Source organism: Cryptomeria japonica, chromosome 8 (genome assembly GCF_030272615.1).
Source record: "Cryptomeria japonica chromosome 8, Sugi_1.0, whole genome shotgun sequence".
Lineage (NCBI taxonomy): Eukaryota > Viridiplantae > Streptophyta > Pinopsida > Cupressales > Cupressaceae > Cryptomeria > Cryptomeria japonica.
This window is the reverse complement of record NC_081412.1, coordinates 235,898,178-235,925,940: the sequence shown is the minus strand read 5'-3', so window position 1 is coordinate 235,925,940 and position 27,763 is coordinate 235,898,178.

Below are 27,763 nucleotides of genomic sequence, written 5' to 3'. Positions count from 1 at the left end.
AATGCCAAAGGGGGAGATTGTTGGCATTATGTGAACCAGTATGTGGACATAATGACATTGTATGTTGTCATTGATGTCAATATGTTGAAGAGGTATGAACTAGCATATGTGAGAAATGGTATAACACTATGAACCAACATTTGTGCCAAAGTGAAGTGTTGTGCTTGTTCAAGGTGAACAGGCATATGGTAATGGGAACTAGCACATGGAAGCGTTGTATGACTACCGGTTGGTAGTCTCAACTTCAGGGTTTCCAGTTGAACTACTTCAAGCCTGTATGGCTCAATCGGTGATCTTTGTGTAATGAGTAAGTAGTATAACAAAGAATAGATCATGTTGCCACGTCAGCCTTGTGCGCGTGAAGGATCTTGCATGAAGAAGACTATCCGTATCTACCTCAGGAATGTGCAAAGTTTGTAAACGGTGAAAATGCATGATGGATTATCAACTGCAATGAAATTGGTGGATAATGAATGATGGAGAATGTCTTGAGATTTATTCAAGATCTATTGCATTTAATATAGTATGATCAACGATCAAGATTGACCTATTTGAATTCCTTAACCTTACAGGTCTAGAGTTTAGGGTTTATGCTATCAACCTGTCTATTGACCTATTTGAATTCCTTAACCTTACAGGTCTAGAGTTTAGGGTTTATGCTATCAACCTGTCTATTGTCCTATAAGGTTGATGTTGCGATTCTTTAAGAGGTTGTTGGCAAAAGATGTGTGCGAGTATCCAAGAGAAGGGATATGAGATCCGTTGCCAGACTAGAGGAGAGAAGTGATACCTGCAGAGTGTAAGTGCAGAAGGTGAAGAGGAGCTTAAATGAATCTATATTGGCATTGAGTGCTATTACCAGATCATTGTAATACCTGTTAATCTCTAACCACCTCAACAGTTGGAAAATCCCCTAATAGGGTAGCCTTAACCGGCTTGCTATAAATCCCTTAACAAGGTAACTCAAAGTTATTGAGATCTGGAAAGCTAGAGAGCTCTAGAAATCCTTTAGCTATTGATTTCTTGAAATACTCTAACAAGGTACCCTTAATAGGGTTTAACCCTTAACTAGGTATTGTAGCCATCCCTTAACCAGGTGATCTCTAACAGGATCGATTCCTAGCAGAACCTTTTGTAATGTCTTTAACTCGACAAGGCATCTAATAGAGAGGACTTCCAAAGGGTTCAGCAACAAGCTTGTGGGTATTCATCCCCACCATGGTTTTTCCCAGTTGGTTTTCCATGTGAAAAATATGTGTGTCATATGTGATGCTTTTATCTTGTGATGCTTTGTTATTGCATGTTAAGCATATGATGGTTCTATGTTTTATGCCTGTCAATAAAACATGTTGAACTAGCTATTGTGAAGATATGATGATAGATTACCTGTTCATGCATAAGGGTGAAATGGTAGTGTAGTTTTGAATTGAGTGGAAAAATCAGTGAGTAATCAGTTTATGATTATTTTAGTTGTTCTAAGTTTTACCGGTTGCACTTCATTTCAAACCGGTGTCACTGTTTGCCAGTCATTTGGAGTGATTGTTGCTGAACTAGTTTAGGTTTGTATTTTGTCTGTACTGATTCACTCCCCCCTCTCAGTACTGGTTTGGTACTATTCATTCATCATTGAGTTATCAGGCTTCCTTTGATACACCCACCTTAATAGATGCCTCCACCAATATAGTGGATTGAAATTAATGAAAGAGGGGAAAAGTGGATAGAGATATTGCTGGAGGAGATCAGGTTGTGCATGATCATTTAATGAAAGAGGGAAGAGGAGAAGAGGGCACACTTGATGGAGGAGGTCGATATGTTTTCTAGCTAAGTTTTGACCATGGATGCCAATATCCTTTCTAATATCCTTTCTTCTAGTGCCAAAGTGTGAGGTTTGTAATAGGATGTGACATCCATCAAAGCATAATAGAGTGGTCATTCTAACAAGATGGCAGATTAAACAATATAGGAAAGCATCAATTAAAAATAAATACAAGATTGCAGTTTATAATGATAAAATTAAAAGGGTCAATGAACAAACATAACACTACTTTGGAAGACTGTAGAGATGGTGCATGGCACAATATAGAGATAGGCTATGCAAGAAACAAGAATAGAAAAGATGCAAGGTTGAGCCATAGTGTAGGGTATGATATTCATCAAAGTGTAAAAGCTTTTGAAACTCTACCATAAATATAATTGCCATGTGTTTGATCAAATCACTAACTATCTAAAAAAATGAAATGCCAGGGAGAGACATTAAATGTGAAGACAAAAAGCAATAGAAAAGGCATCGAAGGTGAAATGAACCACTAGAGGAATTATTGTAATTCAAAACATGAAAGGGTATCAAATTGGAGAAGATACAATATAAGAAGTATCAACCAAGGATGTAGTGGTGTGTGGGCATCAACCAAGATTGGCCAAAAGAGATAGAGGTATTGTATAGAGAGGATTGATTGGAGATTGTTAATTGCATATTTGAATAAGTATTTTGTTGCAATCTTTATGTCAATTCAATTTGTGTGCAAAGAATCTATACATTTGTGATAACTATTATTTAGTTTATAAGTTAGGTAGAGGAATATTTATGTGCTTTCATCAAATGGTATAAGAGATTAGAAAGTACTATCTATAATTCAAATGCAAATGTATACTATCTATAATTCATAAGATGACATACTTTAGTACTTATAAAATAGTCTTTTTGGTTAGAAAGTATCATGATTTTAGAGCATAGCATGTCTACCCAATTAAGATTGAGGAGAGATTGATCTACATAGCTTGTATACTTCAGATCAATCTACAGTAGAATGTCAGAGATTGATATGCAGATTATTTGTGCTCTAGATCGATCTCTACCTTTCACAGCCAGTTCTCGATGAACAACAGGGTGGTGACTTAGGAGAAATATAACCCCCCAATGGCTATCTCCTAACTATAGTCCCTAGAACAATTCAATACAATAACTAGAGTATAAAATTCTATCAACCCCAATAAAAGAGTCATTAAAATAGGCTCATAAAATTGATCATGTGTTTCTCTATATGATTATCATTAAAATGTGGTGTTATATTGCAAAGTCAATATGTCAAACAATAGTATGCTTGGGATGGACACACTAACTAAATTTGTTTGGCTATATGTACTAAAATATATGAGATCTTGTTCCCTATGGATAGGGAGAGTAAAACTATTAGTAAATTGTTACCCTTGGTAAGTAGAGACTGAAGATAATAACTAGGATTTGAATCAAGGACCATTTTAATTACTTGCGTCCCTTTAGTATATTGTACAAATTCATATATGTCTTCCAATATAGAAACTTGATGAAGATCTTTTATTAGCACCTTTGAAGATGAAAATAAAATATTTTGAGATTCCTCTAGAGATAGTAAATGTGAAGGCATTCTACACTTAAAATCCTCTTGACTTACCTCCAAGTTTTTCTTATGTTTTAATTATGTGGTTTTCAAGTATAAATTTCAAGTTTGCAAGTTTGAAGTTTGTTTCCAAGTGTCATTTAAAGTCTAGTTTGTCCAAAAGTTTCCTGTTTTATAGGTGTGAAGTCATGATTGTGTGTCTAATTTGGAAGTTTTCTAAAAAAGAATGATATTGAACAAAAGCACAATTAGATTGTACAAAAGTGTAGAAAATTAGTGCAAAAGCATCATTCAAGGTTAAAAATGCGTAAAAGAATTGGAGAAAGGAGCCATTCTAGGTTACATATGTGCTCCTTCCCTTGAGACGTTGAGCTTAAAATGCAATTAACAACCCTCTTAGATGTGCCTTCATACATTAAAATTAAATTATCCATTGGAGAAGGAATTCACTTGACTCTATTCTCTCTTTTGGACCCTAGTCACCAAGCTTAAGAGATTCAATCAATTGCTGAGAATATCATCTTAATGTCAGTTATAGACAAGAGTTATGGCCTTGACAAATGGGGGTGCCAAATAAATAATTTTCCAACAAATTTTTTCAGTTTTTCATTATGTTTGTTGTAGTACCCCTCCTTGATCAGACTCTTTTTGTATGTTTTTGATTGATTTGAGTGGAACATTATTGTATATTGATTCAGATTTTATGCAATGTTATTTCATGGTTTATCTAGATCTATGGTGTATGTTTTTATTCAGTATCTCAGTGCTTATGATTAATGTTATTTTATGGATCATTATCATGGACTGACACTCTTACCTTATATGTGTAATGCGTTATTTATATGTTGCATATTTGCAAGTGTATTGGGATGAGAGGGGATGATTTTCCTTCACTCACTCCAGTGAGATAGGGAATGTCATGATTATCCTTCATCGATGTACATTTCATATTTGTATACATATATATTTGTCTATATGCACGTGTAGTTCTTTAGTGCAGGACATTGGAGGTACTAGTATTGGGTAGGTATGGGGTATCAACTCCACCTAGTTTCACAGGTCTGAGAATGCCTTACACATCCGATTGGAGTAGAGGAGATAGCTATTGGACCCTAACTTGACTCGCAGTTACACTTGTGTGAGTGTTGTCAGTCGGTTGTCTTTCTTGTATGGTTGGTATGCGAGTCATAGTGCTTTGGTTTGGTCATTTGTGAGTCATCATGTGATCATTCTTTGTTTTGTGTGCTTTCATTCATCTGAATGGCTATTTAGTTGAATGAATGATGCTATATTATGTTGGCATAATTAGTTAATTATTATGCTCTCAGATTATTGATTTAATTAAATTAATAATTTTCTAGATTAAATGATTAAATGGCTTATTTCATTGTGTAAAGTTGCATTAATATATTTTGTGGAAGGAAATAAATAATTGCCTAGCCATTTAAATGTTAAATGCTTATGTTGAAAGGAAGTATTTTGGAAATAGAAAATTAATAAAAGCTTTTCATTTTTTAGCTTTCCATTTGACTTTTGCATTTTAATTGTTGGAAAAGCAGTTTTTGGAAAAGAGAAAATATGATTGCTATTTACTTTTTAAATAATTTAATCTAATTGGTGGAGAGAACTTTCAACCTAGAAAGTTTAGGTTAAAATTATTTTTCCCATATATTCCTAGAAATTCACGGGAATGAGGAGGCAGAATTTTTGGAGAGAAATTTGGAAAACCATTCTAAAGGAGGAGCTGGAATTCGATTTCGTTTGCAAGGATTGGGATTCTCCATCATTTTTTCTTGCTAGTTTGCTCAAGGTTGGATAATCTCTTCTTGATTTAAATTTAATTTTGAAGTTTTTCAGTTATTTCTTGTGTGTTGAAAAAATGTGAATCTCCTTGTAAATTCTTGTGGAATAATTGGGATGGAAGAAGAAATGCCTGTTATTATTGATTTTGTGAAGCTTATATCATATGTTTGCTTATAGGAAAGAAATAGTTCATTTCTCTATTTGTTGTATGTTTTTGTGTTCTTGGAAATCAACTTCTTGATTTACCTCTTCTATTTGGAATACAATAAATTAGATTTAGTTTGTTGTGTGCTTCCTAGTATCTAATTGCCCAAGATTTGGGTTTTATGTTGGCAAGAATTGGTTATTGCATTTTTGATTGATGCAAGGCATTCTTCCTATGTATGGAAGTGAAGAAATTTATCTTAACCCTTATCTTATCTATTAAAATCTTCTATTGTTGCCTAATTTGATATTTATTGGGTGTATGGGTGATTTTATTTCACCATTTACCTTATTGGTAAATATCCCTTTGAATTTAAATCTTGGTACTGTGTGTGTGTGCCTGTGAAATGAACAGGGAATGAATTGCTTTCATGTTTAAACGGTTTTGTGGCATATTGATTTTTAATGCATTGGGAAGGATGTAATTATTTTATTTGTGGACTTTACCTTACCCATGGTGGGCTAGTCCCACCATCCGGGTTAGTAGCAGCTGCTACCAGCGATAGCACCACTACCAATTGGTAGGCTTGCTACTGGTGGTAGCAGTAGTACCGAAAGGTAGTGTCTACTGCCTTGACAACAACACTACTATGGGTTGGCCTTGGCCCCTACGTGACCTTGTACCCGTCAGAGTACAATCTTTGTGTGCTATGAATTTAATTTGTCTAAAAGGGAATATTTTTATAATTGGTTTTATTGTTAAATATGAATGGTAATTTCCTAATGATTTTTATTATGTGATTTAAAAATTTGTTATGAAAATCAAGACATGAATTAGTAATTCAAATTGGTTAATTTGGATATATTCTAGAAATGAATTAAATGCCTATTAGGAATTCATGTTATATCCGGTTGAATTTTAACATGGATTTCATTCTTGATGGAATATTGATTTGAAAATTGAATAGATGTGAATGTCATAAAAGAGTGTTTTATTTAATTTTCAATCAATGATGTTGCAAGTACTTATGATGCTGATTTTCTCAGGGCTTGTCTGAGTGCAGACTTAGTGAAATTATCTTCCCTTGCAAAGAGTTGTATTATGTTATTTCCAGTCTGTGGTTCAGTCGTCCTGTGGTGGTGTATTTGGTACCCTTGGCCAAGTGATATATGATGAATTCGTTGTCTTAACCATGTAGTGTCTTTGCCTTATGGTTAACCAAGAGTCAATATGTCCTTGTTTTGACCATTTGTTTTTGGATAGTGGTGTTATGGTTGTCTTCTTTGCCATAGGGTCCTCGTGGAGTGACCATGTTTGTTTAGTGTCCTTTGAGAGAGTGGCTTTCGAGTGGGGGTTGCACCCAAAGTGGTTGGCAGGATAACCCATCAAAAGTCAGATAATAAAGTGATAATCTATTTAATTGATTAGGTGGATAGTTCATAACATTTAATAAGATATTGTACCTCACGCATAGGTGAGTGCTTGTATAGGGATCATAATATAGTGAGAAGGCATGGAATGGAAAACTCGCCACCTTGTCTTCACGAAAGGTTGGTAGAGTCTGCATGAGACTTAGTTGGAGCTGAAGGTTCGGGAAAGGTTACTAGGGTAACCCAAGATGGGGGTCGGCACCTATGGTAACCATCATAAGCTATCCAATGACACTCTCTTTTTAGGTTCATTTGTGTATTTGTGATGTTGAGTCCCCTAGATATTATGGAGTGATTTTGTGTTGTCCTAGAGTCATATTGTTTTGTCAACCATGTCATGCTTTTGCCTACTTGAGGGTCCTTTGCTAACTCATAGCATGGTGGGGTGATTCTATTTTGGGAATTACATGGTCAAGTGGTAGTGTCACTTCCCATCGGATGTTATTATTTGTACCTTCATGCAAGGATTGGCTTCCTAGGTATTTCTGTGGATCATGGCTCATGCTCTATCTCATGTTGGAGATTATTGTTATTCGGAGACCTATGGGGTCATTGTATCATGATCTTTTGTAACCTTGTATTTGGTTAAGTTGTATCTATATATGTATATTGAGAAGCCATGTATTGGAAGAGCAATGTAATCCTAAGTTTGGGATGTTATTTATCAGTTTCCTTTATGATATGTGCAAATGCTTATTGAAGAGAAACTATGTTGTATCCATTCAATCTTTCTATGCTATATCTGTTATTGCAAATGGCTTCTTGTGATCATTGAGTTAATGATGGATTCTTGGATTAACCTTAATTATGGAATTTATCTTTTGGTTTTAATTCTTAGTTGGTAACCCTTAAGGATTTTTGGTGTAAGTCTTCCACTTATGTTATCGTGCATGTGGTGTTTAATGCACTTATTATGTTTATACTTTTTTTAAAAAAAATTGTTTCACTCTTGTTGTGGGTTTTCCTTCACGGTTCCTAGTGAGGCATTACATTTATCCTAATTTGAATGCTCATTTCAACTTCCAAGGACACTAGTAAGTACTAGGTGCGATGATTCTTTGGTTCCACCAAGATCCCTAATATACTACTTTTAGTAAGTTTTCCTTTTTTTGAAAGCTATATAGTGGCCGAATTTGAATCATGTAACAAGAATAGAAGGCATTCATCTCTACTACAAAGTTTACCCATTTTGTAAACACACTCGATTAAAATAAAGATCATTTTTTGAGCTATATTGTAATTATCAATTTTGTGTTTTATTTTGTTCAATTTTTACTTTTGGTACAATAAATTTCTCAACTAGTGTATTGTTCCCCAAATTACTAGCCTAATTTAGATAAGTACTATCACAACCTAGTTTCTCTTTCATGTACCATCAAATGCAGTCAGATATTGGATATTTTAATTAAAGTTGAGATTCAATAAAATTGAAGAACTTGCTACTAACTCCTCAAATTCCTTCAAGTTGTTGATCTAGGTGGCTTGAGGAAAACAAAGATCAAGGATGATGAACTGATTTGTGCCGATGCTCCAAAGTAACCAAAATAAGTAGTGAGCCCTATTTGAAAGGTCATTTGGCAATTAGACTCCCTTCAGAGCCTAGGTAAGTTGTTACATCCCTAAGTTTGAAGGTAAAATTGATGTAGATGTTGTTGATGATTATATTTCTAAATTGGAGATGTATTTATTTGTAATCTATTAGATAAGAGAAAATTAGTAGAACCCTACTTAAATTAGAATTCCAGTTCAACAATGTTGGATTTATAGCTTGCTAGCCAAGGAGGAGTTGAAGGAACTCCACTTGATTTAGTGGTGGAGGTAAATTTCAGTTTGGGTGAATTATTAGACCCGAAGAAGAATGGAAAGTTGCAATAGATACATGTGCTCAAACACCAACAATAACTACATAGTAGAAGCAGATGGAGCATATGCTCTCAAGGTACAAAGGCGTGTTGATTTTGTTGAAGGGTGCACCTCTACATTGTTAGGTAAATATTTCAATTGATAATGCCCTTGACACACCACTACTAAATTGGCCACCATATAAATGACCATTTTTTGACAACGATGATTTCTAACATAGTTTGTAGGAACATAAAATATGACAAAGATTTATGCTATTGTTTAGTCTGTATACAATGAAAGGTCTACATATTGGAAGGACACAATCATCCATACTTATCACAAGCTTCTATAGTTCATGTAGACTCAAGGTGAGTTGCAAAATGACCATCAAAGTTTCTCCATGTACCTATAATGGTGAGCTATTTCTAGCATGGTGTCATCTAAGACTTTTTCTATTTACAATAACAAGATGTTTTATAACATAGTGGGTAAGTACCTAAAATATAACAAAGAGATATATGCTATCATTTAGGTTTGCATGCAATGAAATAATTACATTTTGGGTAAGGAGATAGTCATGCATACCTATTACAAGCCTCTGCAATTCATGTAGACTTGAGGTGAGTTATAAAATTACCATCATCAAAGGTTCTCCATGTACCTACAACATTTTTTTTCAATTGAACATTTGACACAAGAATGGGAGTATTGATAAGGTTGTTGTCTTCTTGACTTATCTTTTATCAGTAGCTTTGATAACAACACTTGGTTCTTGCAAGCATGAAACATTAGAATGACCTTAACTTAACATTACAGATCTTTAATTCTTTGACATATACCAAAAATTCACAGTTAGGTGGTAGGTTCTTGATTTTCACATACAAAATGAGCTCCTATGCTACATGAGACACATTTGTATTCCCACTAAGGAACCACCAAAGATTATTTGGGACTTTCACTATAGTTGGGTGAAAAGATAGTCCTACTGCTAATTTTACAAAATTATTCCTATTGTATTCAATAGGGTCATAGAAGTGTAGTTTCAAGTAACATATGCAAAACAAGCACTTGTAGATAAGGAGCAAAACAAATGACTAGGGCTAACCTCCTCTTACTTGTCTTGTTATAATTGCTTTTTGTTTTGAGATATTGTCTTGTTTGGACTTTGGGATGTGACTCTTTCCACTTACCTTTCTTTTTGTGAATATGCACAACACTATTTTGGAAATGATAATATAGATCCTCATCCATTAAAAAATAATTATAATGGTAAAATCTATAGACCTTGTGTAGGGTCCTCCAAGCCTAGAGTAAGGAGTTTAAAGCGTAGATACATTGATTTGGCCTTGTGGCCATCAATTAGTGTTGACCCAATAGGAGATGTCTTGAGATCGACAATTTTGGAAGTGTGGCATTGTTGAGAGCCAACACTTAGGTGTGAACCCTGTCTTTAGAAATTATGATCAGTTTCCATGATACTTGACCCTCTCATCATGGCATTGGTTCAATTCATATTAGTTTTCCCAAGCCTAGAAGCCAAGTAATGTATCCAAGGGTGTCTAGAAGAATGGAGTGTATGATCATTGACTTTTTATGTTCAAACCATTATACATGCCCCTCCATTGAGGGTATTGAAGAAGATTGGGAATAGTGTGTTTTGGTGAAGAAACATGATGTGAGAAGTTTGATATAGAGGAAAGGGTAGAACTCAGTATTTCATATTAGGACATCAACCACATTGATTAGGCAAGTCAAATAAGGTCTCTCCAATGTTTAGCATACACAAGGGCATCATTAGTCATGTAAGTATGTATGAGCATGGGAATGGATAGTTACTTTCCTTTTAGACTAGCTTGGGTCTATGACTCTAAATGGTGTTCATCCCAAAAGTATATGTAATATCAGTCACTTGCACCCAAGGTGTGACTAATAATTTTATCTTACTTGTCATCGATTTGGATAGTATTGAGAAGATCCTATAAGGATGACTATCACCATACTCTCGATGACTTCACAACATTGATAATAGATTCACATTAGACACTCATGGATTACCCCAATCAGACATTAGTCAACTTAAGATATGATACAAGGATTTCATACCACAAATCCATTAGCATATAACCTACTCTAAATCACCACAAAGCCATTAGATATGTTTTGAGATGAAAAAGAAAGAGTTAAATGGTTTTGGTTCAATTTGCATTATTTCTATGTTCAAGTAATTTGATTTGGTATATTATATTGAAACATGATTTCATAACTAACATTTCAACTTCTAATGAATTTTTTTGCCCATGAAGAAAGACCATGTTAGACAATATCAACGAACAACAAAATAAGGAGACAATCACTAGATTGTGGTCTAACTTGAAAAGAAAAGGTGATGGAAAATGTTATTGTCCTTGCAAAATTTGTAAGGGGTTAAAGACTAGAAGACTTCTAATCAAAATAGATAAGAAACATTGTAGGATGCATGGTCACATTGAAGTGGACATGATTATCATCCATTGGTAAGTTTTTCATTATATCATTTTAACAATTTATATACATAAGAAATCACTTGATGATGAGATCATGATCATGGTTTATTTATGTTTATCATTTTTATATAGGTTGAGCACCCCAGAGCACATGTTATGGATCAACACAACCCAGAGAATATGGTTTTCAAAGTGGAGGAACATGGAGGTGTGAATATCGAAGCTAACGATAATGATCCCATGGAAGATCACAATCATGAGCCATAAAACACAATTGAAGATGATGGTACAAATACATTGATCCATGACACATTTAGTATTGGCGCAATTGATCATGATGATGAAGATGACCTTGATGTTTTTCATGATTTACCTCTTCTTGAGAAGGCATATGAAGCCCTTTACGAAGGCTCCCAAACAAATCTTCTCTCTATTGTATTGTTGTTGGTGAACTTGAAGGGTATGAATGGTTTATCCAACATAAGAATCTCACATATGTTAAGTTATGTCATATATGTCATTATAGTTAATAAATGGTGAATCATGTACCATTAATATTCTTTATATTATCAAATTATATATTTTTTTTGCAGATTAATAGGTGATTTTTTGTTACCACCATCAAATATTCTACCTCGCTCATACCGAGAATTATCTGCCATTATGAAAGATATTGGAATGGAGTATCAAGCAATAGATGTTTGTCCCAATTATCATATTAATTTTGAACTGAATTCCCTGAATGTCATATCAGTAGATATCGAATAGATCAAATAACAAAAAAGGTGCCTCACAAGGTTCTTCGTTATATTCCCATTATTCCATGTATGCAACGATTATTAAAGTGCACTAGCTTGGCACAATATATGGATTACCATACACATAATAGAAGTCAAGATGACATTGTCTGAATGTCTTCAAATGGTTTAGCATTTATGGATATAGAGGAAAACTGGCCACACTTTAAAGAAGAACCTCATAATCTCAGGCTTTCATTGGTAGTGGATGGTGTCAATCCATTTAGAGAGTTGAGATCTATTTACTCAGTGTGGCTTTTTTTTGTTATCAACAATAACATTCCTCCATGTATGTCAATAAAGAGGAAGCATATAATGTTGGCAATGATTGTTCTAGGTATTTTATCATTTAATAGTCATCTATATTTAATTATAAATATTGCAGTAAAATGGTCATAATAATTATGTAATATTATTGTTCATTTGATTAGGTAAGTACCAAGTTAAAGATATGAATGTATATATTGAGCCTCTTATCGATGAGTTGATGGAGTTATGAAATGGTGTCACTATGTATGACATCTCAAGACTAATAGGAAAAAGATAATTTCAATTACATGTGATGCTTGTATGCACAATACATGATGCCCCAGAGCTAACACATTTTTGTGGTATGTTATAGTGTTCAAGTTGCACATGATAATTATAATTAAAAAAATTAATATATTTAATCCAATTATACATTATCTTGTAGGTCTTCAAACAAAGGGAAAATTTGCATGTCCATTTTGTGGTCCAATTATGAAATATCATCATTCAAAAAGTTTAGGAAAGTAGGTGTTTGATGAGTATAGGCATTTTCTCCACAAAAATCATAAGTATCAAAATACTGAAAAACAGATTTTCAATTGGAAAGAAGAGAATACATCAAAGCCATGAAAAGTTACACCTCACCTATGGAAGTTGGAATATAGTAGAATTAATTTTCAAGGTAATGCCATTCCATCTAATGTTTTATGTCATAAAACATCTTTTCTATTGTGTTTTGTTTACTGATGATGTGATTGATGATCGTGAAGGTCGCCAAGGCATTAATGACCACCTTCCTAAGGGACTAGAAAGTAATCCTTAAAAATTTAGTAGGTTGCCCTACTATGAGCAGTTATAAATTGTGCATTTGTTTGATACTATGCAAATTGGAAAGAATATAACAAAAACATTATGGAAAATATTGGATGGAAGGCGTGACAAAGAAAACATTGTCAAAATTTGTAGTGACATTCAAGAATCCAATCATGCAATGAAAAATGTCATTCAATCAAATAGCCATGGAGACCAGATTAATATAAGTGACCTTCCTTGGTTATTAACGGTCCAACAAAGCAATTCTATAAAAGAAGTCATACAAAAAATTTGTTTTCCCACAAGATTTGTTGCGAACATAAACAATCTCATATCAAAGAAAAGTGAATTTGGGCCAGGGATGAAAATGCATGATCGGCATACTTCCATTAAGGTAATTCATGTTTTTGTGTATTTACTATATATTTGTATACCGTGCATATACTTTTCATTGTATTATGTTGAAAAAAAATAATAAGATAATTTTATAATTGTTGCAGTACATTCTACCTCTATCTCTCCTAGACCACTTTGACAATAATGTCAAGCAAGTCATATATGATCTTGTAAAATACATGAGGTAAGTAGTGATATTTGTTCAATTAGTTGTATAGATATTGTATTTGTGATTTATTTTACTTGTTGTATAATATATATTTTGCGTCTTGAATATCTTGTAGATGATTGTCATGTAAAGAAATCTATAAAAAAGATATTAAATATTGGAAGAGAAAAATTCCTCATCTAATGTGTGAAATGCAAAGGTGTCTACCTTAATCTTTTTTCAATGCACAAGAACACTACCTCATACACCAAGTTGAGGAGATTGAATTATGTGGACCTGTACACACTAGGTCAATGTGGATGGTTGAGAAGCACTTGAAATTTTTGAAGGCTTTGGTTCGACAAAGAGCACATCCTGAGGGTTCTATGGTGGAGGGATATATGGTATACCTGACTATGGTGTACATTTTTTAATATCTTCCTAAGTTTGCAGCAAATATCCACATGGATCACATTTGCGATCCCAACCCCATTAACAAATTTGAAGGGGAGTACTTGATGAGGAAAGGTAGATTGAGGAAAGTGAGAGGTAATTATAAGATGTTATTGTAGTTAATTAATTCTTAATCTTCAAAATAAATTGGTTGTAAGACTTCTATTTATTTTTTGTATAGTTGGTCAAGAGTGGGATGCACTACATTTGTATATTGCAAACAATCTTGTTTGGATGATGGTATGGATTGAATGTTGTCAATATTTTGGTTGCACATTAACATGAGAAGGTGTGGCTTCAATGGTTAAAGAAGCTCATCGTAATGGAGATTCCAATGTTACACAAAGGGAAATCGATTTAGCATATGGTTTAAGAGATAAACAGGTATGTATAAATTTATTAATCACCCATGTTTATCAATGCATGATGCAATAATTTTTACATGTTTGACATATTGTAGGTCAAACACCACAACTTTATGTGCTGCAATGGTCATAAATTTTGATTCAAAAAGTTGGATGACACGAAGAAAACTTGTGATTCTGGGATAACTACGGTCTTTGAGGTGACAAATATTTCATCAAGAAATGACATACATCCTCAAGAGTATCAAAGTCGATACTATGGCATTTTGGATGATATACTTGAGTGTGACTTTAATTACTTCAAATTAGTTTTGTTTGTCATCAAATGGTACAAGCTATGATTGAATAAAAATGATCTTGATAGAACTATTATTAAACATGATAATGGTTTTACAATGGTTAATACAAGGTCATTTGAACCAGTTGGGGATGAGCCCTATGTTCTTCCAAGCCAATGTGAGCAAGTACCTTCAAGTATTGTTAGAAATGATCTAAGAGGAAGGTTGATAAAGTATAATGTGATGGAAGAAGAAGATACCAGAGAAGTAGAAGATGATGTAGATGATGATCACGATTGAAAGTTACTCGATGATGATGATGGTGATAGTGATGGTGATGGTGATGGTGATGACAATGACGATGGTGGTGGTGGTGGTTGTTGGTATTTTGGTATGGTTTTGTCATTGATGTCAACACCTACTAAATACACCTACTTTGGAGATCCAGCAACATTCACCGCAATCAGTAAACTATTCAAACAATCATCGGTATATGGTTAACTGACAGGATATAACATTAAACCGGAAGAATACAATGTTCATCGGTACCTACAATGACATGGAAGACACTTGGTAATGTCGAAGACATCATGTGGACACTTTTATTTGAAGTAATATCATTGGTATATTATTATTTGCATATTTGCTTTTACTGGCAAATAGGTCCAGGTTATCTAGGGTTACACCGACAGGTTTATCTTTTCCAGATCAGCATGGCATGCTATGGAGATGATTTATTATTGTTGTAAATGCATTAAGCCAACATGTTCAATCAATTATTGCATCAGATATTATATTATTTGTAAAATGTCTTTATTGTAATATCTTGTAGAGCTGACCTACTAAAATTGGTCTTAGGGTATGGTATAAATGTAAGATCTTATTTGTAAGATCATGTGTGGAATGTGAAAATATTTAAGGAAGGATATATGTGAGATTAGGCAGAAATATACATGAAGACATCATTTGAAGGTGAAGTTAGGTTTTTGTAGAAGCATATCAGCATTACACCAGTACTGAATCCAGCATATGAAGATGCTATTTTGTGCAGTACATTCTTATTGGATTTAACCATCCAACTATAGTCAATGTGACTCCCATTTGTGTTTGAGCAGTGAGCTCTAGGTTGTTGGCCTTTCTGCATGTGCAAACCCCTCTTTGTACACTTACTATCTACAGTAGTTTCATCTGATTGTGGGTAAGGTTTCCCACCATGGTTTTTCCCTTTACAGGGTTTCCACGTACAAATATTTGTGTCATGTGTTGTGGAAGACTTTATGTTTATGTTTCATGCATTAATTCCTATCGGTACAACATTTCTTGTTAATACTGTTCATCGACACAATTAACTGTCTTACCGATATTAAGCAATAAGCTGGTTAATAAGATTCTGGTTTGATTTTATTAGACAACTGATTCACCCCCCCCCTCTCAATTTTCCCTGGGACCTACAATTGGTATCAGAGCCTAGTCCTCCTTTTGTGGAAGTTTAACAAACTTGAGGAGATCCAATGTCTACTAATTATTTTAGAAAGGATAGTCCTAAACTTGATGGAACCAACTATGGAATATGGAAAATCAGAATGGAGACACATCTGAATTGCATTGGTAAAGACATTTGGGAAGTGACTAAGAATGGTTATACTATTGCTATAGCTGGTCAGCTTGTTCCTATTACCTTAGCTAAAGATGAAGAAAATGATTGCAAAGCAAGAGAAGCACTTTTGAGCGCATTGTCAGATCAACAAATCATGGGATTATCAAATAGATCTACTGTAAAAGCTATTTGGGATCATTTGGAAACACTGAATGAAGGGGATTCCACAGTCAAAATTATGAAACTTGAAAGCTTCCGAGTCAGGTATGAACATCTGAAAATGGAAGAAGATGAAAGAATTTCTTCTTTTATGGAAAGAGTAAAGGAAATTGTTTTAGGTATCAAATGTTGTGGAGGAACCTTGAGTGAAGATGAGATTGTTTCAAAAATCTTAAGAGGTTTGCCACCGGCATATAAGATGAAGGTTACTGCTATTAATGAGTTGAGAACAATGCCTAATACATCAGTAACTAGGGATACATTAATTGGAAAACTTGCAGCTTTTGAAATTGAGGAATTTGGTCCTGTTGCTACTATAAAAACTGATTTGGCCTTCAAAGCATCAACATCATCTACTCCATCTTTTGACAAATCAGACTGGAGAGTCTTTTATGCAAGAGAACTTGAAGAAACCAGGAAGGAGAATGAAGAACTTGAAGAACTTGAAGCACTATTTGCAAGAAAAATGTCAAAAGGTCCAATTGGAAGTAAGTATGAAGGTAAAGCACCCTTTAAATGTTTGAACTGCAATAAGATTGGTCATATGGCTTCAAGATGCCCTAATAGACATGCTAGATTAAGAGAAGAAGCTAGAAGGACATATAAACCTAATCCTGAATATCAGAGATACAGATTTAAGAAAAACAAAGATAAATCTTGTTACATTGCTGATGAAGGTGTGACTGATGATTCTGATGAGGATCCAACAGACAATGGATGGGTCTTTGTTGCTATAACAGAAGATCAACCGGTACCTATTGCCCCACCAGTAGAACAAGCCCTAGCAGCTAAAGTTGAATCAAAGGATGAATGGATTATTGATTCAGGATGCTCACATCACATGACTGGAGACAAAGGCAAATTCTTGAGCTTTCAAGAATACAATGGAGGTTTAGTAAGATTCGGAGATGACAAAGCCTGTTCAATCAAAGGTAAGGGTTCAATATCTCTTGATGGTAAACATAACACTGACAACGTTTACTATGTTGAAGGATTAAAACATAATCTTTTAAGTGTTGGTCAATTAGTTGAGAAAGGTTTTCAGTTACAATTTAAAAATGGAAAATGTAAAATCATGAATAGAACTGGTTTGGAAATTGCAACCGGTAATCAGACTAGAGGAAATATCTTTCATTTGAATAATAGTTAAAAGGCATGCTTAATTGCACATATAGATGAAAGTTGGCTATGGCATAAAAGACTATGCCATGTAAATTTTGATTGCATGGTAAAATATAGTACTTCTAAGGCAGTTAGAGATCTACCTAAAATTGTGAAACCTCATAATACAATTTGCAAAGAATGTCAATTTGGAAAACAGGTTAGAGCTAGTTTCAAAAGTATTCCAGAAAAATCCAATAATGCTCTTGATTTAATTCACATTGATTTATGTGGTCTAGCTAGAACTAAAAGTTTGCAAGGTGATAGATATTTCATGTTAATTATTGATGATTATTCTAGAATGTGTTGGGTTACTTTTCTCACAGAAAAATCAGAAGCACTTGGGAAGTTCAAACTATTCAAAGCAATGGTTGAAAATAAAACCGGTAAGAAAATTAAATGCTTAAGATCAGATCAAGGAGGAGAATTCACATCTAGAGATTTTAATACATTATGTGAAGTTAATGGAATCAAAAGATAGTTATCAGCACCTCGGACACCTCAACAGAATGGAGTTGTTGAAAGGAAAAATAGAACTATTTTGGATGTAGCAAGAAGTATGTTATTAGAAGCAAATCTACCACATGTGTACTGGAGAGAGGCAGTAAGCACTGTTGTCTATACATTCAACAAAGTTCACATCAAAGGTGAAACCAGTAAGACCCCTCATGAACTATGGTTTGGTAATACTCCTACTCTTAAGTATTTCAAAATTTTTGGAAGTAAATATTATATTAGAAGAGATGAGTATATTGGCAAGTTTGATCCTAGAAGTGATGAAGGAATATTTCTTGGTTATTCATCTAAGAGTAAATCTTATAGATGCTTTAATAAAAGATCATAGAAAATTGTTGAGAGTACAAATGTAAAAATTGATGAACAATTCAGAGGAACTTCAAGGTATATAGACTTTGAACCAGTAACAGAAATTATGACAAATGAACCAACAGTAAATCCACCAATAAAGAATAATGATCCAGTTACTTCAGTATCATCAGAGGATACCATAGTAATTGAAGAACAACAACAGACTAAGACACCCCGATATGTAAGACTGAATCATTTTGAAGATCAGATAATTGGAAGCAAATTTAAAGGAGTCATGACAAGAGGAAGATTGGCAAATGAAGAGGTATGTCTTATTTCTCAAATAGAACCATTATCTATTAATGAGGCATGTGAAGATAAATTTTGGATTAAAGCTATGGAAGAAGAATTAGGATAGATTGAGAAAAATAATACTTGGACATTAGTTCCCTGGTCTGAAAATAAAAATGTAATTGGAACCAAATGGGTATTTAGAAACAAACTCAATGAATATGGTAAGGTTGTCAAGAATAAAGCAAGACTAGTGTGTAAGGGATATTCTCAGAAAGAAGGAGTTGATTACAATGAAACCTTTGCACCAGTAGCCAAAATTGACACAGTCAAATTATTCTTGGCCTTTACAGCTCACAAGGATTACAAAGTTTATCAAATGGATATTAAATGTGCATTTTTGAATGGAGATCTTGAAGAGGAAGTCTATATTGAACAACCTGATGGATTTTCTTTGACAAATAACAATAATATGGTTTGCAGATTAAGAAAAGCTCTATATGGACTAAAACAAGCTTCAAGAGCCTGGTATGCAATATTGGATAAGTATCTTTTAAAAATTGGTTTTACTAAAGGAAATGCAGATAGCAATTTATATTACAAAGTAACTAATGATGACATTTTGATTATGGAAGTATTTGTTGATGATATAATCTTTGGAGGAGAAGATGGATTATGCAAAGAATTTTCTCTTAAAATGCAGCATGAATTTGAAATGTCTATGATTGGAGAAATAAAATTCTTTTTAGGATTGCAGATTTTACAGACTGATAAAGGCATATTTTTGAGTCAATCTAAGTACTTGAAAGAACTACTCAAGAAATTTGGGATGGAGAACTCTAAACCGGTAAGCACACCTATGACTACAAATGACAAATTATCTCAAAGGGATGAATCCACACCTGTTAATCCAACTAGATACAAATCTATGATAGGAGGTTTACTGTATTTGACACAAACCAGACCTGATATTATGAATGTAGTATGTATAGTTTCTAGATTTCAGAGTAATCCCAAGGAAAATCATGAATCAACAGTAAAAAGGATTTTTCGGTACTTACAAGGCACAACAAATCTTGGATTATGGTACCCTAAAGATGAAAATTGTGATCTATATGCATACACAGATGCAAATTGGGCAGGAGATGTAGATGATAGAAAGAGCACCACTGGAGGAGCATTCTTTCTTGGAAAGAGATTAGTTTCTTGGTTAAGTAAGAAACAGATTTGTACATCTTTATCAATAGTAGAATCAGAATATGTTGTAGTAGCAACAAACTGTACATAGGTACTTTGGCTTAAGCAAATGTTGAAAGACATAAAGGTAAAATGCAAGGAACCTATTACTATATATTGTGATAACACTGCAACAATTGATATATCTAAAAATCCAGTATTACATTCTAAAACAAAACATGTTTCCATCAAACTAAATTTTCTAAGGGAAAAAGTTGAAGAAAAGGAAATAAAACTGGTTTATGTGAATACTAAAGAACATCTTGTAGATATTTTTACAAAACCTTTGCCTAAGGAGACTTTTGAGTATCTTAGAGATCATCTCAGAGTCTTGCCTCCACCGGTAGAGACCTAGATAGTTGATGATTGTCATCAATAGGCAGAATTAAATGGACAAATCTTTTATTCTGGTATTTAATGAGGAAGCTACTTCTCAAGGGGAGTAGTTGGTATATTGAATTGGTTGGTATTTTGTATGAACTTGAGCTTTTGTGACTTTGGCATTTGATGTCAAAGGGGGAGAGATATATGGAAAAACCTTGGGGAGAGATATATGGAACATTGGGGAGAGATATATGGAAAAATGTATTATCTTTTTATAAACACATAGTACTTCCTGGGGGAGAATTGGTTTTTATACTTGGCATTTCTATTTTGGCACTTTGATGGTTTTTCCATCTAGTGTTGCCATCAATGTCAAAGGGGGAGATTGTTGGTATTTTGGTATGGTTTTGTCATTGATGTCAACACCTACTAAATACACCTACTTTGGAGATCCAGCAACGTTCACCAGCAATCAGTAAACTGTTCAAACAATCACCAGTATATGGTTAACCGGTAGGATATAATGTTAAACCAGCAGAATACAATGTTCATCGGTACCTGCAATGACATGGAAGACACTTGGTAATGTTGAAGACATCATGTGGACACTTTTATTTGAAGTAATATCATTGGTATATTATTATTTGCATATTTTCTTTTACCGGCAAATAGGTCCAGGTTATCTAGGGTTACACCAGCAAGTTTATCTTTTCTAGATCAACATGGCATGCTATGGAGATGATTTATTATTGTTGTAAATTCATTAAGCCGACATGTTCAATCAGTTATTGCATTGGATATTGTATTATTTGTAAAATGTCTTTATTGTAATATCTTGTAGAACCGACCTACTAAAATTGGTCTTAAGGTATGGTATAAATGTAAGATCTTATTTGTAAGATCATGTGTGGAATGTGAAAAGATTTAAGGAAGGATATATGCGAGATCAAGTAGAAATATACACAAAGACATCATTTGAAGGTGAAGTTAGGTTTTTGTAGAAGCATATCAGCATTACATTGGTACTGAATCGAACATATGAAGATGCTATTTTGTGCAGTACATTCTCATTGGATTTAACCATCCAACTATAGTCAGTGTGACTCCCATTTGTGTTTGAGCAATGAGATCTAGGCTATTGGCCTTTCTGCACGTGCAGACCCCTCTTTGTACACTTACTATCTATAGTAGTATCATCTGATTGTGGGTAAGGTTTCCCACTGTGGTTTTTCCCTTTACAGAGTTTCCACGTACAAATATTTGTGTCATGTGTTGTGGATGACTTTATGTTTATGTTTCATGCATTAATTCCTATCGGTATAACATTTCCTGTTAATACTGTTCACCGGCACAATTAACTGTCTTACCGGTATTAAGCAATAAGTTGGTTAATAAGATTTTGGTTTGAATTTATTTGACAACTAATTCACCCACCCCCCCCCCTCTCAGTTGTCCCCAGGACCTATAGTGGTGGTGGTGGTGGTGGTGATCATCATGATGGTCATGATGATGAGTTGGATGAAGAAGAAGATCAATGACATGAATGAAATATATGAGGTATGCAACTAGTATATTATCTATTCAATATTGATTTCTTGATAGAAATTTATTTGACTTATATGGGTACATAATTAATTTATTATATTTTGAATTCTAATGCCATTACATAATTAATTCATGATGCACCTTTTAATTTTTTTAATTCATGTTCCACCTCTAGCAGGTCCTAATAGTAGAACTATGCCACCCAAGGAGATGGAGATAGGGGGAGTGACTATTTATGTGACATTTTTTAAACTTTGTGTTTATTTATGGAATTTGGATTGTTTATTAGTTATGTAATGGATGTTGATTTAAAATACATATGTGATGGATTACATGTTTATGATGATACATGTGACATTTTTTGAGCTTTGTGTTTATTTATAGAATGTGGATTGTTTATTACTTATGTGATGGATGGTGATTTATGATACATATGTGATGCTTATGATGCTTATGATACATATGTATTTACTATTTATCAACTTATAAATGTAATGCTTATGATGCTCAATTGATGGTGTTGATTTAATGTATATATTTTTTGTGATGTTGTCACCCTTGGTAGAAACAGATAATTGACTACAGACATCGTCAACCCTTTAGTTGAGGATCTTGCATAGTCTACATAAAGTAAAGGTAAGGAATTAAAAAATTTACAATGATTATGGTGACATTTTTTTTTTAATACTCTTTTTGTCTACAAAGTTCATGCTATTCATGTTGTGTACTATGTAATTTTTAGCTAACATAAGATAATTGCATTACAGTGCAGGAACCTGAACCCCTTTGATGAGGATCTTGCATAGTCTCATGGATCAATAGGTATAAGTCAATACACCCTATAGAAACAATTTATTTTTTAAAAATTACTTGGAAAACAAACTTCCTTAGCTTTTCAAACCTCGACATTAGCAGCAAATCTAATACGGTTATCAACACTTGAGGCCCCAGTTGGACTTATTAAAATTTTAATCTCAACATCAACTTCAGGGCCAACTTCTTCATCAACATTACCCTCATTTGCAAAATATCTCTCTCATTACTAACTAACTCTCTCATTTGATGGAGTGCAAGTACCACCAAATAGGTATTTGTTAGATGTGTCTTCCTTGAGTGAGGGAAATGCAAGAATAGAAAATGAAAGTGAGACATGTAGTAGGTCTACAATAGGGAGATCAACTAGAGGTCAAAAGATTAGAAGAAAAAGCAATAAACGCATGGAATTTTTCCTTGCTCAAGGGGGGTCATGTTCTTATGATGATAAGACCAAAGGTGACATTGAGGTGCCCTTGAGGTACAAACATCTATAGAAATAATGGGCACCCAAGGAACTTCCTCCAATAAACATCAATTTTTGTGTTAACAATAGGATATATTGCATAGCACCTTTGTCATTACATGGTTTGGGCTTATTTTACATGGACGACATAAAGGTCTATTACAAAAAAGTTGCTAAATTGATGGATTTTGTCAGACCTCGTTACAATTACAATAATTGGATGCATATTGCTCAATATAAAAAAATTATGCGTAGGTATGCACTATCAACAAATTATATACAACATAAAGATAATGATCAAAGTAAATGAGTGGCTATATACATTGATGGAAGGCCAAAAGCAATAGGGAATATTATAGGTTTTATAAATAGTACATGACCTGGGTCAACTAATAAACAACCCAATTGCATATTTGAGGCATGCGAGAGAAATCATGTATTCATATGTGCGATTAAATCAATAAGTGCAGGAGAAGAGTTACTAATCAATTATAATTTGAATCGTATAGATTAAAAAAAAGTTACTATCAAGGGGTTGGTACATACTATATAACATTTAAATGAACCAACCTCCAATTAATGACTCCAATATATCATCTTACTATGAATTTTTTTCGCTAAGTCTATTGGTTTCATTTTGCTAACATTTTTATAATTTTTCTTTGTCACAGGGCAACATGGATCCATCACATAGCATAGACAAGGATGTACATCATGATAGTGTTAGGATTACCAAAGATACTAAGAGAGGGGGGGGGTGAATCAGTATCTGACTAGTTAAAGAATTTTCTGAGTTTATTATATGAAAAGCAATTCAAAACGGTGTACTAGTAAACCATAATTAATGCAATAAATAAGAATAACAACCACAACATGAAAGACACACCCTAAGACAATAATTTTAACAAGGAAACTTGGTATGGGTAAAACCTCAGTGAGATTTGTGACCCACAATATTTGCTTACTGGCCAATAAGGGAATATTACTATTTACAATAGGGGCCTGCACATGCAAGAAGGCCAAGTGCCTAGAGCTCATTGCTTAGTTACAAAAAAAGTCTCACTGACTTACAAAATTGGATTATACAAATCCAATGTCATGTACTACTTTAGATCAACATCTACTATGCCAGATTTAGTACCGGTTTAAGCTCTACAATAACATAAACCCTTATCCAAAACCTGCCTTATAATTCGCACATTAGGTCTGCAATAATCCTTCCATATATTTTATCTCCTAAATGATCTACAAGATCTAATACTTATATGAGTCTTATTACAATTCACCAAGTTGGCTTACAAAAGGATTTTACAATAAAATAAAATTCTTGTCGGCTATGGTGCCAGTAATCTTTCTTTTTGGTGCCGATGTTGAGTCTGTCGGTGTCGGTGCCTGCCGGTATCATATGATTGTAAGGTTGCCATCAATGACAATAACTTCAATCACCTACAATTTCTCATTGGAGTGTACATTTTCCAACAATCTCCCCCTTTGGCATTGATGGCAACACTCATGAGAAAAATCCAAAAAGGTGTATCCAAAAATGTTTTGCCAAAATTGTCTTACCAAAAAGTGTGCTCCCCCTGAGCTGATGATGTCTTTCTTCTAATCATTTTTCTTAGTTCCACTACTTCCCCTTTGACATCAATGGAAAAATTTGTCAAAATGTCAACTGAGTGCAGTTTTAGCTTGATCCTTGTAACCGATGGGTTACAATCTAGAAAAGGTTTGCCAATACAAGATTCAGGCTCTCAGTGAACCTTTCACTATCCTTCAAAGCAGCTTTTGTCTATTGAATTGTACTGGTGAGGTGTTTCATTTGTTGTTCTAGTGTCTTCATTCCTTGAATTAGTGCCTCTGAGATCTCTTTTCTCAAAGAGATGAGGTAGTCCAATTTGGGACTAAGTCTCAATTTGAGATCTTTTGCCTTTCCTTTTATTCTTTCCTTCTCTTTTTCCAAATTTTCAAGTTTTTCCTCAAAACCTACTATTTCCTTATCTATAACTGATACTGGTTCAGATGAATCAATAAAATTATTAGCTATATCATTTATTTCTTTCTGTACTTTACTGATCTCCTTGTCTATATCTACTATCAAAAAGTTAGTTTTACATGTGTCTCTATACAAGTCCCTAAACTCCTTTATTTTTTTTCTTACTGCTGGTAAAAGGGTATCAATGTGTCCCATGCACTTGTTTATTTTCTCATCAAAGAATTTATGTTTTTCTTTCTCCATTTTCTCTTTGAATGTTTCCTCATTTATCTGATCAATTGTCAAAATGTTATCGGTGATATACTTAGACAATGTGTCTAGTTGATTTAAACAGTCTTTATTTTCCACATTGCACTTGTGTGCTATCAATTTTAGAATAGGAATTATATCATCAATAGCCTTAAATGCTTGTGCACTACACTCTGTGATTTTATTAATTGAGTCCAATAAAACCTCTATCACATTAGTTGGTCTAGATTCTATCATGGAAGAGCCAACAATCTGCATTCCATCGATGTGAGTACCTCTTTGCTTGTATTGACCTCTAGTAGGTCAGTTTTTGTTTGCACTTCTATTAGCAAAGGTTTTAGTTTCTCAGCTATTGTCGGTGGCACTTTCTATGCATGAACCTGTACCTCAATTGGTTTCTCTATACTCTCTACTGCCAGTTTCTCTGATGAAGTTTCAATATTCACTGTCGGTTCTTCACCATCTACTGTCAGTGGCTCAGTAGCCACATCTTTCTTCTTCTCTTCTTTATCAACCACAATATTTACCTCTTGGGTGTCTATGTTCATAGTGTACAAAATTTTAGACTCAGGGTTTGTATCCTCAAGAGGAGTCTCCATACTCTTTGTTGCCAGTTGATTGTCAATGGTATGTATCGATGGAGTAATAGAAGAAGGTGGGAGCAAGTTGTTAGTTATCATTAGGCTTGGAGGTCCACCTACCTTACCTTTCCTCTTATCTTTGTCCTTTTGATAGAATCTGATGGTCTTAGGTCTTTTAAGTTCTTCTTGTTTTGCCTTTTCAACAAAGAATATATCCCATTGATCTACAGTTTCTTCAAAAATTTCATTCATTCTTCCTGCCATTAGTGCTACATGTTGGTGAGTGGTTGAAAATACTGTCTGGTTGGCCTCACTAATTAATTGATCTATTTCTTCAGTGGAGTTCATTGGGTGAACTACAAGCAATTTTTCAAATTTTATCCTTTTATCTAACTCAACAATAGCTACCCATCTAGCTTCTAGTCTCCTATATAAATCATTGGGTATTTCATCAACAATTTCCATCAAAAACTTCTTGTATATGTCCAAGTGTAAAATAACACTGTTCTCTATGCTCTCTTTATCATCAGTAGAAAGTGTGTTATATAGTTTGTTAATATTTTTTAGTTTTCCATCCTCTGTTATTTCATTTAGAAGTTTGTCCATTGGAGCAATATCTGGTTTTACCTTTATTTTCTTTGGGGTTAACTTCTTAGCTAGAGGCCTAATTGCCTATTGCTTTTGTCTTGTTCTCCTGAGTGAAGGTGAGGGTTCTAGTGAGGGTTTTCTTTTCCTTTCTACCCTTTTGAATTCTGACAGTATATCACTTTCAAAAGAAGTTGCAACTGGTGAAAGATGAGCTTTCGGTTGAAGTCCTTCCAACTCACTTTCCTTGATACCAGTTTTGCTCGGTACATCTTCTTTGATTGATTTAGCTTTCCTAGTGCCTTTCCTCACTATTTGTTCAATTTTCTTTACTCTTTTCTAAGATTGAATACCACTCTTAATTGTTTTTGCATTGCCAAACACTTTCTCTTTCGGTTCCTTTGGTGCTTCAAGGAGGGATTTTGCATAAGTCTCAATTATGTTATCATCTATTTCATATCCTATTTTGGTTACCCATATAGTCCTAGGGACAACTACCTCCATCTAGATTTCAACTTTCTTTATTACAAAACATATTTCCTTATGATATATATCTACAATTGCCTGAGATAACCTTATTCTTGTCTTCATTCTAGCCTTTAGTGCTTGAAAATTTTCATTTATGTGTTTCTCTTTGTCATCTCCCATGTTGTTTAATATGTTCAATAGTTGCTTTCCTACCGGTATATCAAAGCCAAAGTCTTTCTTACCAATATCGGGTACTTCCTTGGTAATGTACAACATCAAACATACAAGCAAATTTCCAAATCTGAAAGTTCCTTTCTTATCTCCTTTGATCTTCTTCAGGTTGTCTATCAATTCATCTTTAAGCCATTCACACACATCTATTCTTTTATTGTCGTTCACCATGTCATATGCACTTTTAATACATAGGGTGGATACTAAGTTTAACCTATTAGCATGTGTAGCCTTATAGCAAAGAATCATACTGACAAATCTAACATTTATGTCCTTTACATCATTGACTCTAAGTGATCTCTTGTCAAATGTTGTGTCGGCTAGGTCCATTACTATGTCATTAGAGACCTTTTTAGTTCTGCTAGGCCTACTATTGGTGGAACGTAACCCTATTACTACCTTAACTTCTTCTTTGGTGATCTTATGGATGGAATCCAACCAAAAGAATTCTTCATGCACTCTGCTTAGCACAATCCTTATAACATCCTTGGGAAAATCTGGGATACTAAGGATTTCAGTAAAACCTACAGTTTCCACCACCTTGTGTTCCAGTTTGATATTGCCATTTGCATTACAAATCACTATCCTATACATGTTCTTGATTTAATCATCTCC